We start from the raw sequence: 7,940 nt of genomic DNA, 5'->3' as shown, positions 1-7,940 counted from the left end.
GCTGGCCCCGCGAGGCGGCGGAGCTTCCGCTCGAAAAAGTTTCTCCCAGTTTCTAAACTTTGTTCCGGGGCCTTGGGCGCGCGCGTCGGGCCCGGGATTGTGCCCGCTCGGGGCCCCTGGGCGGCTGCGTTTGAGCGGTTGTTTTCCAGGGAAGTGATTGTTGTCGGTTTGGTGGCGGCGGCTCCCATCCCCCTCCTCGCCTCTGAAACTTCCCGGGACGCGCGGTCGGACGGAGCCCGCGTTCCGGCCAGAGCAGACGCGAAAGTCGCGACTCTCCCTTCTCTGACCCAGGCTTGCTGGTAGAAGGTGCGCCACACCCGTGTGGACTTGTGGCGTTTTCCGTGTTAACCTTTACTTCTTAATTACTCAGCCCGCTTGCACTACTTAACGGGGCGCTTTTCGCTCGTGGTCCCCCTTTTCAGGAGCGGCATTAGGAATTATTGTGTTGTTGACTTTCAGGAGTCTCTGTTATGTATGTGAGCAACTTGTTGGAAAAATGTTCTCATGCCTAAGCCTGGCTTGGCAGCAATGGCTTCCCAATAATGCGGGCGGGGGTTGGCCCGAGGCCAGGATTGACACCCTCTTATTCTCTTGCACCTTAAAAAAGTTTTTTTTTTTCTGTGTGTGTTTTGGCTAGAAGTCCTGTAATTTAGAAAAGAGAGTAATAAGTTTATTACTAAATTAAAGCTATTTCGTATTTACGATGAAGGAAGTCTTTACATCGTATTGTGGCAGGATAGGCGTTTGGATGAGAGGGTATTTTGTGTTTAGCAGTGACTTAGACAAGTGAATGTTTCTTTAAGAAACAGTTTGTAAATCATATTAGATGTGTTTTATTTTACAAAAGGAATGAGTGGAGTGATCATCCATAGCCTGTGCCCAACTGTTTACCCTTCTTGGACTTTTATTACATTAAAAATATTTTTTCGGGCCGGGGATTTAGCTCAGTGGTTCCAGCGCAGGGACCCGAGTTCAATCCTTGGTACCAAAAAAAAAAAAAAAAAAAGGTTTTAAAAATTTCCTCTTTTTCTGGTCTCACGAATGCTTAAGACACGTTTTTTGTTAAGGGCTCACAGTACAATGAAGGAGGCACACACAGGTGTAGCACGAGACACACTGCGCTAATGCTGTAACAGTACTGATCAGAAACTGATTCGTAAAGGCTAACAGCAGAAGAAACTTGAGCCATGGAAAGGGAACTAATAAGTAATACCTTTATTTGAATAAGTACCGAACAGCTTCAGGGAGGTGTGACATTTGCACTGGATGAAATCTGAGTTGAGTTAGACCCAACAGGTTCAAAATGGTATGGTTTCCTCTTCTGGACCTATATGTGGCGATCCAGAGAAATTGATCCTGGAATTTATTTGAGAAAATAAGAGTTTGAGACATGACAGGCAGCTCTGCTTGTTGGAGGTGGCGATGGTATGTGTGCTGGTAAAAATCTGGCCTGAAGGTGTAAAGAGGGAGAGACAGGAAAGACTCCCAAGTGTTAAAGGCCTGAGTGATATCTGTGTATCTTCAGTACTGTTGGGGTTGGGAAAAGGTGAGATTGCTGGGAAAGGGAAGGCCAAGTCACAGGAGCCATGTTTGGGTATGTATGTATGTATGTATGTATGTATGTATTTTTTGAGACAGGATCTCACTATGTAGTTGAGACTGACCTGGAACTTCTAGGGTGGTCTCGAACTTGGAGCGATCCTCCTGCCTCAGCCTTGCGATTGCTGGGATTACAGGTTTGCGCCGACAAACCCGGCGTTTGGGTTTTATTCTAAAGGTGAAGACGTCACAAATGCTTGGAGAAGGCTTGTATTTGTATGCTTGGAGAAGGTTGTGAGTTTGTATCCTTGTGCCTCTCCTCCTTTCATGAGGAGTTCTTAGTCACAGCTCCAAGATACAGCATTTTTAAGCCAGAGGTGATGGGCGTACACCTGTAATCCCAGCACTTGGGAGGCTGAGGCAGGAGGATCACCAATAGCTATGAATACATAGTGCGCGTAAGATCATCCCAAACTACATAGTTAGACTCTGTCTCAAAAACTACACACAAACAGACATACACAAACACAAAAGATACAGCATTTTTTTTATTTGATAGCAGACTTCTTGCTAAGCTTTCTACTCTAGGGCAGTGATGGCACACCTTTTAGAGACCAAGTTTCCAAACTGCAATCCAAAACCCACTTTATTGAAAAGAGCCAACTCTGCAGTTAAACCTGAATACTGAGGTTTTACTTTAGAAAAAACAACTGTTAGGTGGTGCTCGGCTGCTGGGGTGACTTGGCTCACATGCAGACAGAGGGCTCTCTGTGCCCACTGCGGCACATGTGCCATAGATTTTACCACCGCCTTGGGGCGATGCAACCTGTGAGCCCTTTCCTGGAAGTACAACCCAGTTTGCTTACTTGCTTATCTGTTTATGTATTTATTTCTTTGGCAATGTCTCCCTGAGTTGCCCAGGTGCATCCTGAATATGTAGTCCTCCTACCTCAGCCTCCCTCTATGCTGGAATTATACAGGCATGGCCACTGTGAGATTATTTTAGGCATGGTTACTGTGCATGGCTCTGTGTCTGTCTGTCTATCTTTCTGTCTTTCTGTCTGTCTGTCTGTCTGTGTCTTTCTGTCTTTCTTGGTGGTAATGGGGATTGAGTTTAGGACCTTGTGCTTCTGAGGCAGGTGGTGGCACCACTCAGTTGAACCCCTGGCCCCTACTTGACTCAGTTTTTAAAAGCATACTACTTCCATTGTGCTGTACCTTGTTATCAATATCCCTGCTTGCCTAGGGAGCGCTAGGAAGTGAGTCTTGTAAGCTCCTTGAAGGATGGAACTGAGCCTTAGATCTCAGCCTAGAGATGCTTACTGAAAGGAGAAAAAAGTCTTCTTTCTGGAGGTTGGTTTGTGGGTGGAACAATGGCAGGTGAGGCAACAGGTTGTGGAGGGCCTGAAGTATCATAATTAATGTTTTGGGCACATTGAGAACCATCTCCGTCTCTTTTTTCTTTCCACAGAGATCTCATTGGTGATGAAATCCTCTTTACAGTCTAATTTATATCCCATCTTGTTTAGATTATCAATTATCATCTTTTTTTTTTTTTTTTTTTTTTTTTGGTACCAGGAATTGAACTTGGGTCCTTGCGTTTGTAAGGCAGGCAGCAGAACCACTGAGCCAATTTCCAGCTGCAGGTTATCATCTTTGAGCTATGGAAACTACTCTAGTTTTCTGGATAATCTGTTTTGTTGCTTGCTTTGATACATTTCCTACAGTTTTCCTTCTCATAGACCAGTGATGGCAAACCTTTTAGAGGGTTCAGTGATGCAAACAGCTGTGGCGCATTCACCACCAGTGTTTTAGACCATGTTTTTGTGTTTTTTTGTCCCCCACTTAACCATCAGCCTGCTCATTTGTTCTTAAAATGTTCTTTAGAACCTGGGTGTAGTAGCTCATGTCAGTAGCCCAGCACTCTGGGAGGCTGAGTAAGGATCGCCAAGGTTCAAGCCCAGTCTGGGGATTTAGCAATTTAGTAAGACCCTGTTTTAAGAAGTAAAAAATGGTTGATGATGTAACTCAGTAGGAAGGCCCTAGATTTAATCTCCAGTATCACAAAGCACCTTAGACATCACTGCCTCTGATTTATTTTTCTCGTAGATTTCAGTACACTTTAGGTATCTTGTACATCTATTGTGTTTGGATCATTTATCATGTTAAGTAAAATTTTTTGTGCTTGTGGTACCAGGGTCTTACACACAATAGCGAAGTGAGCTCTCACTGAGCTACAACCACAGCCCTTGGTAAATATCTTGATGGATGATTTCCTTTCTGCTGTTACCACCTTGGAGGTATGTATAGTCTAGTCTTCTATCTTTAATAAAACTTTTTTTTTTGAGACAGGGTCTCAATGTATAGTTTAGACTAGCTTTGAATTCACTATGTATTTATCCTGGGCTGACCTCAAACTTGTAGCAATCCTCTTGCCTCAGCCTCCCATACGCTGGGATTACAGGTGTGTACCAGCTGTCTTTAATAAAACTTTTTAAAGTAAAAGTGTAAAACATGGAACAACGTGCTCAAATCAAGACTACCTATTTAGTGCATTAATACAGAGTGGATGCCATCCATATTCACCAACTAGGTCAAGAAATGGCTAATTATTATTATTATTATTTTTGAGACAGGTCTCACTGTGTAGTTGAGACTGACCTGGAACTTACTATGTAGCCCAGGCTGGTCTCGAACTCAAAGCGATCCTCCTGCCTCAGCCTCCCGAGTGCTAGAATTACAGGCGTGCGCCACCACGCCCAGCTCTGAAATGGCTAATTATTAGCACTACAGAAATCCCTACTCTCCTTGCTGTCTGACCCTCTGCTACCTTGAGTTTTTAATCTCAGGATCTAGAAAGTTATGATTGCTCAATACAGGCATTTTCTTCTTCAGTGGTCCTGCAACTAGGTCATTGGATGAATTAGTTGCTAAGAAATAGTATATAGTATGTACAGTATTTAGAACAAAGGAAACTGTAACTTGATTAATTTTCCTTTTTTTTTTCTTTTTTTGGTACCAGAGATCAAACTTGGGACCTTGTGCTTGTGAAGCAGGTAGCTGAATCACTGAGTTAAATCCCCGACCCTGACTTTTCCTTTTTATTTGCATAACTCTTACATGTAGTACTGTAATGTTTAACAACATAAAATCACAGTACTGTACAGTAGAGTCAAGATTACAGTACCATATAAACAAAGTGTACCATACAATAACACATTGAGGCTCTATAAACAAGATGTACAGAACTGTACAAAAAAAAGAAGTACGGGTAATAAGTCCAAGTAGTGAGTTATAAGTCTGAAACAGTACATCTTGGTTGTAAGTCCAGTCATTAAAAAAAGGTTGTTAGGGCCGGGGATTTAGCTCAGTGGTTCCACCCCCTGCCTCGCCAAGCACAAGGACCTGAGTTCGATCCCTGGCATCGAAAATATATTTAAAAAAAAAAAAAAAAAAGATTGTTAAATGATTTGTGTAATTAACAAAATTATTTTTTTCCTGTGTTCCCCTTCTCCAGCCAGTCTTTTACATGTAAAAGTAAATTTGCACTCTTATTTGAGAAAATTACTGCTGTATTGTTTTGCTGGTTAGATTGTTACATTGGCATCCAAGGCCTTCTGGACCTTACTTAATTTTTCAGACTTATTTTCTGTTATAAATTGTTGCTGGTCTTCTGCATCCACTAGACATTTATACTTCGGCTCTTTTGCCGTTTTGCTGGAATGCTGCATGCTTCTTTAACAAATGCTGCTGTTCATCTCTGAAAACTGATTATTGTGTTTATTTTCATGGAAACTTTTTGTTTTTTGAGACAGGGTCTCTCTATGTAGTTGAGACTGAACTGGAACTCACTATGTAGCCCAGGTTGATCTCTAACTCAACAGCGATTCTGCCTCAGCCTCCTGAGTGCTGGGACTACAGGCATGCGCAACCACACCCAGCTTTTCTTGGAAACTTTGATCACTATTGCTAAAAAGGGTATCTGAAATTCTGAAATTAGAACCTGCTATATGATGTTCTCAGTTATTGTCCTTTTAATTTTCTTTTTGTGGTGAATATATTAAAAAATGAATAAACTGGATTTTTTGTTTTTTTGAGACAGGGTCTTGCTATCTAGTTTAGGCTGGCCTTAGACTCACGGTGTAGCTTGGGTTGGCTTGGAACTCACAGGCAGGATCCTCCTGCCTCAGCCTTCCAAGTGCTGGGATTACAGGTGTGCGCCACCACACCTGGCTAAACTGTTTTTAAGCGAATGCTTCAGGCGCATTATGTTCATATTATTGTGCAGCCATTACCAACAATGTATCTCTAGAACTTTTTTTTTCATTTTTCCAAACTGAATTCCTTTTTGTTTTTTTGGTACCAGGGATCCAACTTGGGTCCTTGTGCTTGCGAGGCAGGCAGCAGAACCACTGAGCTAAATCCCCAGCTCAAAACTGAATTCTTTACCTAGTAATCAGTAACTTCCTGTTCACATTTCCCTTGCCTGGCAACTACTATTCTGTTTTTATTTTATTTTGACTACTTTAGATACTTTGTAAATGCAGAATCCTAGGGTATTTGTCTGTTTCATCCACAATAAAACACATTTCAGAATTTTCTTCCTTTTTACCTACTCAGTAACCCCCATTGTCTGCACATCTGTCAGTGGACTTGAGTTGCTTCCATCTTTTGGCTGCTGTAAATAATGCTGTTATGAAAATGGGTATATAATGCTTGTGTGCTAGCTTTCAGTTCTTTGAGGGAATATACCCAAAAATGGAATTGTTAGATTATATGCTAATTCTGTGTTTAATATTTTGAGGAAACACTGTTGTGTTTCCCACATCACCGGCACCATTGGCAGTGCACCAAAGGTTCCAATTTCTCTACAAACTCACCAACATTTGTTACAGTTTGTTTGTTTGTTTATTTTTGGTCCCGGGAATTTTGTGCTTGCCACTGAGGTGCAGTGCCACTGAGCTCATTCCATGGCTCATGGTCTGTTTTATTTATTTTTGTATTTTGAGATGGTCTCTCATATAATTCAGACTGGCTTGGAACTTGTTATGTAGTTCACAGTCCTCAAACTCATGACCCTCCTGCCTCAGGCTCCCAAGTGCTGAGATTACAGGTGTGCACCACCATCCCTGACTAGATTGTTAAATTTTGTTTTGATGATAGCTATCCTAATAGTTGAGGCTCTTTGTATCATTGTGGTTTTGTTCTGCAATTCCTGAATGATGAGTGATCTTGAGCATCTTTTCATGTCATTGTTGGCCATTTGTATATTGTTTTAGAGAAGCATCTTTTTTTTTGGCTTTTGAGGCAGGTTCTCACTGTCGTTCAGGCCGGCCTCGAACTCATGGCAGTCCTCTTGCCTCAGCTTCTGGAGTGCTGGGATTACAGGTGTATGCCCCCACACCCAGCAAGAAATATTTTAAGTTGCCTCCTTTTTTTTATGAAACTGGGGATTGAACTCAAGTGCACTACCACAGAGCAATATACCCAGCCCTTTGTATTTATATTTTGAGACAGGGTCTTACTAAATTGCCCAGGCTGGCCTAGACTTAATCTTCCTCAGCCTGACAAATTGGTAAGATCATACATGTGCACCACTGAGCCCTGCCATTTATTTCAGCTGCCCATTTAATTTTTTCTCCCCTGTGGTGGTGTGGATTGAACCCTGAAACTTGTTACTGCTAGATAAGCTGTATACCACTGAATCACATCCCAGGCAAGTTGGGTTTTTTTTTTTTGTGGTGGTGGTTATTGAGTTGCAAGAATATTTTATATATTTTGGATATTAATCCTTTATCAGTTATGCGATGTAGAATTATTTTCTCCCATCCCATGGATTGCCTTTTACTTTGTTGATAGTTTATAATTTTAGTGAAATACAGTTTATTTTTTGGTGTCATATCTAAGAAATCATGGCTAAATCCAGTGTCTTGGAGCTTTTCCCTAGGCTTCTTTTCCCTTCATCAGAACTGTGGATACTTTGAGGGCGGCAGTTAGTTACTGTTCTGGCGCCTTTATCCTCCTGCACAGTGAGTACATGGTGAGCAAAGGAGGAAGTTTAAAAATTGTAACTCATCACAGGTTATACTAAAGTTATGTGGTGAGGTGTTTGTTGTTGATAGCTAATTTGTCATTGGTTATATATCTGTTAGCTGATGAATTATGATGATAACATGGTCTCAGGAGTCTTTAATTTTATGAGACCGGGTCCTAGATTTGAATTTTGTCATTTGTCTAATGAATAAAATGGTTTATTATAGATAATTTCTAATGAGATAAAATGCTAATTTGTTCTTTCAGTTATGAAGTGCTGGACTGGACATGTTTTGTCCATATTAAAGAGCTATCTTTGGGCCAGGGATTGATTGATTGATTTTTTTTTTTTTTTTTTTTTGTTTTTG

General features: G+C 41.4%; 1 protein-coding gene across 1 annotated transcript in view; it reads left to right on the top strand.

Moving 5' to 3' along the window:
• The first annotated feature begins 286 nt into the window (after positions 1–286).
• Positions 287–7,940, top strand: part of Ctnna1 (catenin alpha 1) — a 160,178-nt gene continuing 152,524 nt past the window's right edge. The window contains exon 1 of the mRNA XM_010613786.3: positions 287–306. The gene's annotated coding sequence lies outside the window, so the exon portion shown is untranslated. The remainder of the gene's footprint in view (positions 307–7,940) is intronic.

The sequence above is a fragment of the Fukomys damarensis genome, unplaced genomic scaffold (genome assembly GCF_012274545.1).
Source record: "Fukomys damarensis isolate Sample0158 unplaced genomic scaffold, DMR_v1.0_HiC HiC_scaffold_3, whole genome shotgun sequence".
In the NCBI taxonomy this organism is placed as follows: Eukaryota; Metazoa; Chordata; class Mammalia; order Rodentia; family Bathyergidae; genus Fukomys; species Fukomys damarensis.
Note: the sequence above shows the minus strand (reverse complement) of the source record. Positions and strands in the feature narration are given on the sequence as shown.